This window comes from Lithobates pipiens, unplaced genomic scaffold (assembly GCF_037356315.1).
Source record: "Lithobates pipiens isolate NorthernLeopardFrog02 unplaced genomic scaffold, aLitPip1_a1.2 Scaffold_16, whole genome shotgun sequence".
Taxonomy (NCBI): domain Eukaryota; kingdom Metazoa; phylum Chordata; class Amphibia; order Anura; family Ranidae; genus Lithobates; species Lithobates pipiens.
The window spans coordinates 409,161,785-409,174,212 of record NW_027507748.1 but is presented as its reverse complement, the minus strand read 5'-3'; the positions used below and the strand labels follow the sequence as shown (position 1 = coordinate 409,174,212).

The window sequence follows — 12,428 nt, the reverse complement described above, 5'->3', positions numbered from 1 at the left end:
TAAATTTAACCCCAAAATCAAACCCTAAATTGAATCTCAACTTATACCAAAAATCCTAGAACTCTGACCCTAGCTCTACACTTACCTAAGCACTAAAGGATTTCCAAGGCTGAACTAAATGGTTACCTTGGTTCCACACTAGGAATAGACAAACAGAAATGCACCAGTTGTGTGCACAAAAGTACTGTAATGTGGTGTACAATAATTGTATATATGAATATATATCTGAAAAACAATTTATGGTATGCTTGAATGCCCATGCAAGAAATACCGCATTTATCGCTGTATAACACGCACCTTCATTTTAAGAGGGGCGTTTCAGGAAAAAAAACATATTTTTTAAATAAACAACTTTGAAGCAAAATAATGGTCAGTGCCCATCAATTCAGCCTGATTAGTGCGCATCTGCAGCCTCAATGCAACCTGACCAATGCCCATCTGCAGCCTCAATGCAGCCTGATCAATGCCCATCTGCAGCCTCAATGCAGCCTGATCAATGCCCATCTGCAGCCTCAATGCAGCCTGATCAATGTCCATCTGCAGCCTAAGTGCAGCCTGATCATTACCCATCTGCAGCCCATCTCCCATCAATGCAGCCTGATTAATGACCATTTTCAGGCTCAATGCAGCCTGATTACTGCCCATTTTCAGCCTCACCATTTCTCATCAATGCAGCATAAAAAGTGCCGTCATCTCCTGTTTACTCTGCTCTCAGTCGGCAGTCACACACACAATCCTGCCTCCGCCATCGGCATTGAACCAGCTCCTGTGATAGACAGAACACTTGTCCAATGCCAGTGGTGGAGGCGGGACTGTGTGTGTGATGTGAGAGCCAAGTAAGAGCCGAGTAAACAAGAGATGATGGCTCAGTGAATTCCGGCGGTGCTCGTCCCCCTTCTTCCCCTCTGAGGTACACTATCAGCGTATATATATAAAAAAATTGAGGTTTGAAAAAACGATTCTGCTATTTGCTAGCCAACATCCCAATTTTAGATATGGTACAGGTTTTTCCCATAAGGGTGGGACTTTAAAGGCATAGATTATCAGACATATAGTAAAAATATATAAAATGACTTTATTTAAATAACACAACAAAATAGCATAATATTCATACATACATATCTAGAAAAAACAGTACATATATCCGTGCAAGATAGCTTTTGAGTGTATAGTATCTCCAATATCTCACAGAGAGCAAATGCATTTAAAATATGGACATGTAACAAAAGATCATATATATTTGATGAATCCTACGCGTTGCGGAGTGTACCCCACTCCATCTTCAGGGATGATCAAATATACAAGTTATGCTAAATGTAACAATCTAGAATATAAAAAAAGGATAAATATTTTTAAACAGCATAGTTGAATAGAGTACAGCAATTGGATCAAAGGATGCATACGTATTCATAGTCTACTCATGTGTCCAATGAAGATATCCAAGCTATAGGGAAATGGCCAGATAGGCCAGAAAGCACAGATAGACAATTCTAAAGTTAAAAGGTGGTATAGATTCCCGGTTAGTGGGAGTGGCGGATGTCAGAAAACACCCGCAGGTAAACCGGGACCGCATCCACAGGGACGCTGGAAACAAGGAAAAGAAGGAGGGGGCTGTCAAAGTATACCACTGGAGCTGAATCTTTTTATTGTAGTCCCCTATCTCCCTGCCAGAAGCCTCACAGACAAAGGGGATCAGCCAAGGAATCAGGGAAACCTCATAAGTAATTAAGTACTTAAAAAAACAGTAAACAATATAGTAAAGAAATATATTTATAATTATATACCTCGAAAGGTGCTGCGTGTGCATAGACAAGGACCCCGAGGGATGAAAAAGCGCATTGATTCTATATCCTAACTATATCTAAAGTCCCTATTGCAAATGTTTTTCATTAACTTGAAAAGAGTATACATAACGCCTCAGAACACCTTCCCATAGATGCACAGATCAGAGGGAGAAATGATCTATAAATAGACAAACAAAAAAGGAAATTAAATGAAAGTAGAGTTAATGTAGCTGAGCAGATATTTTATTTGTCTATTTATAGATCATTTCTCCCTCTGATCTGTGCATCTATGAGAAGGTGTTCTGAGGCGTTGTGTATACTCTTTTCAAGTTAAGGAAAAACATTTGCAATATGGACTTTAGATATAGTTAGGTTCATCAGCTTATATTGCATTGGATTAGGGATGGACATCCCACCTTCTTGAATTAGTGGATCTTTGACGTCGTAGCCTTCTGGATCAATGCACTTATTCATCCCTCACAGCACCCTTTGAGGTATATAATTATACTTATGGGGTTTCTCTGATTCCTTGGCTGATTCCCTTTGTCTGTGAGGCTTCTGGCAGGGAGATAGGGGACTACAACAAAAAGATTCAGCTCCAGTGGTATACTTTGACAGGCCCCCACTTCTTTGCCTTGTTTCCAGCTTCCCTGTGGATGCGGTCCCAGTTTACCTGCGGGTGTTTTCTGACATCCGCCTCTCCCACCAACTGGGAATCTATACACACCTTTTAACTTTAGAATTGTCTAGGTGTTCTTGTCTATCTAGCTATTTCCCTGTAGCTTGGATATCTTCATTGGACACTTGAGTAGACTATGAACACGTATGCGTCCTTTGATCCAATTGCTGTACTCTATTTAACTATGCTGCTTAAAAATATGTATCCTTTTTTATATTTTAGATTGTTACATTTAGAATAACTTGTATATTTGATCATCCCTGAAGGAGTGGGGTACACTCCGCAACACGTAGGATTCATCAAATATATATGATCATTTGTTACATGTCCATATTTTGAGTGTATTTGCTCTCTGTGAGATATCGGAGATACTATACACTCAAAAGTTATCTTGCGCAAATATATGTACTGTTTTTTCTAGATATGCATGTATGAATATTATGCTATTTTGTTATGTTATTTAAATAAAGGCATTTTATATATTTTTATTATATGTCTGATAATCTATGCCTTTAAAGTCCCACCCTTATAGTGGAAAACCTGTACCACTATCGGCGTATAACACGCACCCATGATTTGCCCTCTATTTTCAGGGGGAAAAGGTGCATGTTATTTGCTGATAAATACAGTAAATATTTGGGAAAGTGGGACAAGGAACAAACTATTGCCCCCTATCAAACTTTACTTTGTTAGGCTTGAAGCTATTGGACCTTTCCAAAAATCAAAGCTTAGGGGAATCCAGAGGATGATACCTTCCTGATCATTTCCTGCATTTCCACCAGCAAAGGTTTACAGGCATCTATAAAGCAAACTTCCCATCTGCATTCCCTCATGTGTTTTGAAGCTCAAGCCTTGTTCAACTGTTGTTCAATGAACATCTTTTTCAATCAATGGGAAATCCACTTGCATTAACTTGTGCTGCAATGTTACATTTGCCAGCACCAATTGCCTTTTAATCTTTCCCTGTTATTAAATACCAAATCACTTTTTATAAATATATACTCCTTAATTCCTATAGAGACCGTGTGCTCATTGTTCCACACATTCTATGCTCTACAAACAAGTAATCTTGTTAAAGTGGTTGTAAAGGCTGAAGGTTTTTTTATCTTCATGAAGGAAAAAACCTTTAGTGTGCAGCCCCCCCCCCCCAGTCACCCCTAATACTTACCTAAGCCGATCCCAATCCAGCAATGTACACGAGACCCTCGTCTCTCCTTCCTGACTGGCTGAGATGCAGCAGCAGGAGCCATTACCTCCCACTGCTGACAATCACAGTCAGTGAGGCAGGAGCGGGGCTGAGCCACATTCTGTGTCTTGTGGGCGCAGGGAGCTGGTTTGGGAGCAAGCACACACGAGTGCCTCCACAGGAGGCTTGCTGTGGAGGCACTCGTGTGTGCTTGGCGATCGGCAATGGGGAGGGGCTCAGAGCATTGGTGGGGAACTAAAGTGGAGGAAGATTGTGACTACTCTGTGAAAAAACAGTGAACAGAGCAGGTAACTATGAGATGTTTGTTATTTTTTTCCTTTACAATCAACTTAAGTTAGACTTAAAGTGATTGTAAAGGATTTTTGTTTTTTAAACAAACATGTCATACCTTCACTGTGCAGCTCGTTTTGCACAGAGTGGCCACGAACATCCTCTTCTGGGGTCCCCTGGTGGCTCTTGTGGCTCCTCCCCACATCAGATAAGCCGCTAGGAGAAGCACTCTCATGAGGGGGTTACCCTGCGGGCGCGCTCCTAAGTCCAGCATTTGCGTCCACAGACGAATGCCAGACTTGGCCCCGCCCCCCTGGTGCCCACGTCATTGGATTTGACAGCAGTGGGAGCCAATGGCCATGCTGCTTTCAATCTATCCAATCAAGAGCAGGGACCCTGTGGAGAGAGGGACAGCATGTCCCCACCAAAGAGACAAAAGGGCTCAGGTAAATAAAATGGGGGGGGGGGCGGCTGGGGGGCCGGTAACTGCCAGGTGTTTTTTCATCTTAATGCATAAGATGCATTAAGGTGAAAAAATGCAAGGGTTTACAACCCCTTTAAGTCCATATTTAATCTTAAATCCAACTCTGTCAGGGATTAGCCTTATAACTACTGTGAATTTAGAAGATGAATGTCAACAAAACAGCACAAACAGTTGAATGCATACAGACAAGAAACAACCTGGATTCAAACTTTTTTTCATGACTATGCCCATAAATGTTACTGTTGCCTCAATGATCATCTGACACTTGGTTAAGAAAAGATGGCGTGGGCATTAAAAATAAGAATAAACGTGTTATAAATAAGAAGAATAAAAGAGTAATAAAGTTTTAGGGGTTCAAAAGAACTGATGTGAGATGTGCTGAAAAAACAGTCCCACTAATGCAATATCGACCTAATTTGCAAGATAGAGTTTTTTCTTTTATGTATAGTGCACACATTATCTTGATTTTTTTTCATTATGTACCACCTATTTGGCAATTAAGGAGCCACCTATTTGTTTTACGTAATCTAGAAAGGTACACTTTGAATTAAAATATCTATATATTAAATATATACTTTTTAGAACTATTTAAACCAGCAGAAAGCTAAAGTATTAATTATATTAGTGCTGAAAGAGTTACCAGCCAATAACCTTTTTGTTTAAATAATTTGCTACATAGTATGTACATTTACAATTTTGGACACTCACATTTTCTTAAAGATAGCAAGACACTTCTTACACTACTACTACATTACGGTTACCTAATATTACTACATAGCCTCATATGTAGACATGATTTATCAAACACTAACAACTGTAGATCTCTACAGCTGCCACCCATTTGTAGAAGGAGGGGGAAAGTCAGGATTTATAAATTGGAAAGCAAACCGTAAATAAACACCCACCAGTTCTCTGAGCTGTCGGGATTGTATGCAAACAAGGGCAATTAGAGATAAATAATAATAATGGAACACTGTTAAATAAGGCTCTTGCATGATCCAGGATTTTTCCTTTCTTCTCTTTCTTTTGATAATGAACAAAGTCAATTCACAAGTGTACATGGAACTACGTGAAAAGCTGGTGTTCAAAAGTATAAACAAGCAATTATTTTAAAAAGAAAGTGATGATATACATTTCATAAATCAAGCCTGCACATTTGAACTAGAAAATTATCTAGTGTAGAGGTCCTCATAAGGACCTTTGTTAAGGGGCTTTTGTTCATCTTAACTGTGTCTTGCATCCGCATACAGGTCTATGGTAATGTAAAACCTGCTTAAGGGTAGATTCACACCAGGTGCGGTAGGACTGTGTTGGGCGGCTATTTTATCCCATTTCCACCATAAGACAAAGCAAAATGCTTTATCCCCTATCTGGTTGGTTCACACTACTGCATCACGGTGTGCGCTGAAAAAAAGTACTGCATGCACTACTTTTCCATGCAGCATAGTGTGAGGCAATGCGCCCTGCAGCCAATAGAATTTAGTGAAATGTCACTGCTGCCATCCCACCGCACACCAACCACTGTTCTAATGCAGCTGCTGGTGTGAAATTACACTAAGGCAGATCAGGTCACATTCAGGTCAGAAGGAGGTCACCTGCAGGTTAAATGTGCCTGCCAATGAATTTTGAATGATCTCAGCAGCATGCCAAACTGATACAATTTTACGAGAATGGTATGTATGAGAACTTGTATAAGAATGCAAACTATATCTTATGTGAACAAAATCAGGCGGGCACAGACTCTACCTAGCATTTTTTGAATCAGAATTCAGCAATTATAGGCTTAATAGCTATCTTGGTTTGGTTTTGATAAGCATGCTATTTCAGTACATCTGCCTATTATGCAACAAAGCTTATGGACTCTACAGTATCCAGATTTACTAACAAAAATGTATTTTTACCCATGAACTGTCAACTGAACCAGAAGCCCTGATGCTGAGGTTCACACTGTTCAATGTGCCACTATTGGTCCATCACTGTGACTTCAGAAGCCATGAATGTCTTTCTAAATTCAAAAGTTTTAATTTGCCTAGAAGCATCTTACTGCCACCTGCACAATATGAAAAATAACATGTTAGCCACTGTAACAGTCATCACTCTTGCTGGAACCTTTCTGGAAGATTACCTGGGTCTGGTCTTGCCTAATAGAAAAATCAGATGCTTTTGTGTGTGGCTACCTTTAGATTAAAAAAAAAACAAATATCTGACTAGTTGTCGCAGGCTACAGCATGGAAGAAATATACATAAATGCCAAGTTTTGAACATTAAAATGTCAAACATATGCAAAATGCACCAATACAAGTGAATTATACTCAACACAGAAGTGTCTTTTTGTGCAATCTGCTGAAGCTATAAACTATGTTAAAATGTACTGTATTGTACCCAGATTGCTAAAGCAAATCAATAACAATATTTCTGCTGGAAAATAAGTCATATGAAATGTATGTTGTGTTCATTTAAAAAAAAATGTAAGTAAAAGACTTGTAAGAGTAAAATGTCAAGCTATGAATAAAATTATGCCAGAAAGTGTGTTTATAGTCAAACCTCATAATTTAAAGTAAGTGATAACAGAGTCAATCATTTTAGTTCATTGAACGTTCACATAATGCTGTATTCATTCGCTGTGATCACAGAGCTGAATGTAGAAATTATGTCTGTGACAAAATCACTCCTACACATTCATTATATTGTACATTTTCCATGGGAGTAGTGGATGTTCAAGTGAGTGCATTAAGCAAACAAATAACAGGGTTGAAATTTTTACCTGTAGGAGGTAGTGAAGAAATATTTATAGATAATAAACCTATCACATTACAGCAGGGAGAATGGAAGACATGGTTTATTAAACTGACTGTTGTCATTGCTATGGAGTTACATTTATTGCAGCCAATGTTAAAGAACTCACAGGAACGACTGATACATGTGTGACAAAAGACCACTCATATATTGCGCACATACAGTATATTGCAGGAAGGGTCAGCTGAACACAAAGCTGCAAAAACTAAAGATTACAAGTCTCAAAATATCCCCTGACCTCACTCATCCTAACCAGCAAAGGAGGAGATCAGTGTAGATGCACTTTTAAATTGCATTCATATGCAATACAGTTGGCTATTACAGTGAAACTGCAGTAAACATAGAACTGTCATACACATCAATCATGTTCATTTATATCTCTAAATGCATTCAGCCTACGTGAATTTCACTTCATCAGTGTGCATTTGGGGGACCCATACAATGAACAGTAACCCAGTAAATGCAAACATAGTGAGTTTTAACCATAAGGCATTATTTATAGTTACCAGGTAAGATTGTGCAAAATGCACATCAAATGACAAAAACATGCCATAATGTGTGTTAGAACACACAAAACAACAAGAGTTTTTCACATTCAAATTTAGCCTAACAATATGTACAGCTACAGGAGTCTCAGCGAACAGCCATACCTATGTATAGTTGCATTTAGGTTATTTTTATTATTTTAATAACTTAGTGAATACAACTAATTTGATGGTAAGAAAAAGAGGTTATGTGATCTCCAGGCATGCACTTACTATAGGCTGGGTAGAAGAACTTTAAGACCATTGCTTCCCCTTACCAGCATCCACGTGGTGACTTTACTGTAGGCAGCTTCTGTGATAGTTGCCTTTAACAGAGAAGTATGGTCAAAGATCTCCTGTGACCCAGAATCAGCCCACTGTCACTTTGACATCACAGAGCAATAATGTTGTGATCCACCCAGATGCCTGACTGGCAGCTGGCTCAGCCTGTCTGCGCTTGAGCCAATTACTCCCACATCCCTCCCCAGCACAGTGCTCCAGTGAATTCTGGAGGGGAAGAGCAGGAAGTGGTGACTGACAGTCACCGCTCCATGCTCAGAGTGGACCGTCATCTGAGCGATCATGTGATGCACCATTGCTGCAGCATGTAGGCGAGTATTTATTTTTGTTTTTTTTAGAATCTCACACATCTCCTTTAACTTTTTTTCATAAAAAAGCTAATTCACGCTTTGTAACCAGAGAAAATTAGACATTTTGCAGTGAACAGATTAAACTAACCACTTTTTTTTTTTTTTTTTTTAGGGAAGCAACACATGTCTTTCATTCAGTAGTCTCTTGTGGTGCACTTTCTCTGCCAGTTCTTTGACAAAGAATCAGCAGAGGCTGGAAAATGCATCAACAAAGCATTATTTAGAAAAAATGACATAGGATCCTTGGCCAACCGTTTGTTATTGGGGAACAGCTCTGATTGGGCTAAAAACAAACACTGCTCAAAATAGACAAAACCAAACATTGAAAGTATACATAATGATAGAACAACATACTAACTAAAAAAAATGCACATTAAGTCACCTTGATATGGCATGTGCTACTGGTCAGCATTAGCCTACTTAGGTATAGGAAGAAACTGGACACTGTGGCTATGTATGATGCTTATTGAATTAGATATATTAACTTGTACTGTGTTGTTAACTTGTATAAAACACTGTATGCATTGCTATGCCTGGGTAACTTTATAGGTCATATCCAAAGAACCTATAATTTGATTGGGTATATTCTACCTTGTACAATGAAATACAAATCAAATTATTGATGTAGTAGCTTAGCCAGTCACATTTTACTCTTCGGTATTTCTGGTCCACTAGATATCCTCTATGAACTCTGTTGATTTATTGCAGTGCTCTGGTATATCGGTTGTTATGGATTCTTGGAATATATATTATATACAGTATCTATTCACACGGATACTGTATAGTTTACTTAAGACAGTTTACATCACTGGTTTTAAAAATTTCAACAGCAAGTGAACATCCTTTCAGACATGTCTAGTGATGAAAATGAAAGGCAGACCTTTTTAGGTAAACCCTCATACAATATAATGTAGTTATCTGTGTAGCTGCCCCCAAAATACTAACTAGAGCCACATCTCTGTCCAGCGAGTGTCTGAGCCATCCAAGGCTCTCTGCCTGATTGGCTGAGACACAGTAGTGGTGCCATTGTCAAAGTCAGTTAACCAATCAGGAGAGAGAGGGGGTGGGGCCAGTCTGCAGCTCTGTGTCTGAATAGACAAAGGGATCTGTGACTAGGCTCGGGTGCCCCCATGCTTTGGCATCACTCAACAGGAGGTAGGGGCCAGGAGCACAGAAGAGCGACTTGAGAAGAGGAGGATCTGGGCTGCTCTGTGCAAATCCACTGCAACAGAGCAGGTATTACATGTTTGTTTATTTTATTGAAAAAAAAAAAGAGACTTTACAATCACTTTAAGCCTCAGCAGACAAAAGCATTCCTAGTTATCCCATGATCATGCTTACACCAAACGTGTGCTTGGACCAGCATTTTTATACAATATACATGTTCTCCCTGTGTTTTGGTCACTCCTCTCACACTCCAAATACATGCTAATAGGTTTAATGGCTCCTGGCTAAATTGACCCTAGTATGAATATGTATGCATGCGAGATAGAGTATGCAAGTTCTTTGAAGGCAGGGACTGATGTGAAGGTACAAAATGAACACTGTGTACATTGTTGGGATTATATGGGATCCTTAAATATGTTATGAATAAATACAACACATATAAGTGTGCATGTATACATAATAATCTGTTTAAATAATTCAGATCATGCATGCATATTTGACTGCTGTCTAATGTGTATGTTCTGCTGCATCTTATTTTCCCACGCTGACAACTTAAGTAGCTTGAGTTGAGGACATCAGTGTGAGATGCTGCCTAGATCATTCAGAATTCATACACAGGTGCACCTTCCAACCTGCATTTGACCTACTTCAAAAGGGTCCTGAATTCCTAGACTTTTGGGAATGCAAAACCTGTCTGATGTGAGCAAAAGCCCATCAAAACACACCCCAACTTAGACACACACTCCGCTCAATCTAGACACTGGACCAACAATAAAGTCTGCAGAAAAGATTTTTTAAGACATCTCTTGACATTGGTAGATTAGTAAGCAAATAAAATTAATAACAAACTAGCTTTATTGCGGTGAAATAATATTTCACAACTAAAGTTATATATCTACATGGGAAACCAAAATATCTGTCCACTTATCAGAACTGCACTTGTATATATTAATGCCCATCCACCCATTTCTGGGCTGCCAAAAACCTATAAGAAACAATAGTAATCCAAACTTAATCAATTCACAAAAAAGACCCATCAGATTAAGCACTCACTGAAAATACCTGACCTGCACTTGTGTAAGTCTAGAAATGCTTGTGTTTCGGCTCACTGATCATCAGATTTCCAGGTAATCACCTTTATTTACAGCTAATACCCTGTGCTGTTCCTTCTCCTAACTCATCGATCACTCCCAAGCAGCACAGCTAAACAGGATTGCAGCTTCAAATAACCATGGACTTTCCACCTCTCTTCCAGCATATCAGACAGAAAGCTTATACACAGTCATGGAGTTTAAAACAAAAGTGTAACTCCTATTTAGCTGTGCTGCTATGGAGTTTGAGAGTGATCAAAAGAGCTAGGAGGAACAGCACTGGGCAATTACTGTTGCTAAGGCTGATTAACCTAGAGTACTGATGATCAGGAGGCCGTAACACAAACATTTATAGATTTTCAGAGATATAGGTCTGACATTTCTAGTAAATGATAAATCTGATGGAAACCTAAATATCCGGTCACAAAATAAAAAAAAACTTTTTGTTAATTACTTAATCTTTGTACAATTTATGAATTTTATGCAATACCCCTAAAACAAAAGTAACTCACCCTTTTCTTTTGACTGAGGATACTCAAGGCTTTTATCAATCCATGTTGTTTGTATTTAGTTTAGTTCCTATTAAAGCAGTAATTTTCAGGATCATTCTCTTGACAGTGTCAATCCAGTCTCCCTAAGGGTGGAGCTAGGATGTATGTCACCACGCATGCATGCCAAGTGTCGGTCATCTTTGATGTGGGCATCATAGAGATTGTGTGTACAAAGCGTTGTTTTGGGCTCTACATTTTCGTAAGCATAATTTTAACTTAGGCAATCCTTGAAAATTAATTTATTCAGGGGAGCCTAGCCCACCTTCACCTAAGAACTATTACAGTTATTACCTTTTGTACCACCCACCCCTCCCTTTAGATTGTAAGCTCCATGTGGAGGGCCCTCCTATTCCTTCTGTATTGAACTGTATTGTAATTATACTGTCCCTCTTTATATTGTAAAGCGCTGCGTAAACTGTTGGCACTTCCTGTATAATAATGATAATAACTAATAAACTTTGATGTTTTATGGTACTGCACTATGGGAAGTGTGTTTACTTTTTACATGTACATCTGGGATGTTTAAATGGCCATATATTACTGCTTATGGAGGATTGCGGCAGTTGTTAAAGACGATCCGGGTGCCATCAGCTGTGGGATGTTTGCTCTAAAGAAAACCTACATGTAAAGCTGTTTTGACTACTCTATAATTTGAGGGTCAAAATCTTCTGGTACGCCTTCACACAAGGGTGGTGTGCAGTGGTGTGGCTTTAACGTTCACTCTTTGGATCTAGATCTCAGTCACTAAGATTGGAATTCTCACCTGATTTGCTCTATTGGAATAGGGACTTCTTTCATTTTTTATTTAGGTTTAAGTTAAATTACCTATGATTTTTTTATGACCACTAATGTAACTAGTATTATTTATTACACTAAGGTATTTTGGTATTTTTACAGAATAGTATCTGACATTGCATGGGCATTGTTATTTCTTTAGAATATTATTTTATATGTGCTGCACTTTACTTTTATATGCTGAATATAAAAAATAAAACTATTGATTGACAGCTGGCATGAAAACTTAAGCCTGAAAAAAATTAACAACATGTAAAAAGCCACCTGAAACATGTCCTTTTATTAAAAGAAAAAAAAATATCTGACATTCAGTCAACTTTCAAATGTCATACTAGAAGTACAAAATGGTCTACATGCATGTATTAATGGTATAGATTTGGGAAATTCATGCACAAATAACAGTTTTGAAATGGGCTCACTTACTCATGGA

General features: G+C 38.6%; 1 protein-coding gene across 12 annotated transcripts in view; it reads right to left on the bottom strand.

The window, feature by feature from the left end:
* The window catches only part of MSI2 (musashi RNA binding protein 2), an 845,284-nt gene that overhangs the window by 50,773 nt on the left and 782,083 nt on the right, over positions 1-12,428 (bottom strand). The window lies entirely within an intron of this gene.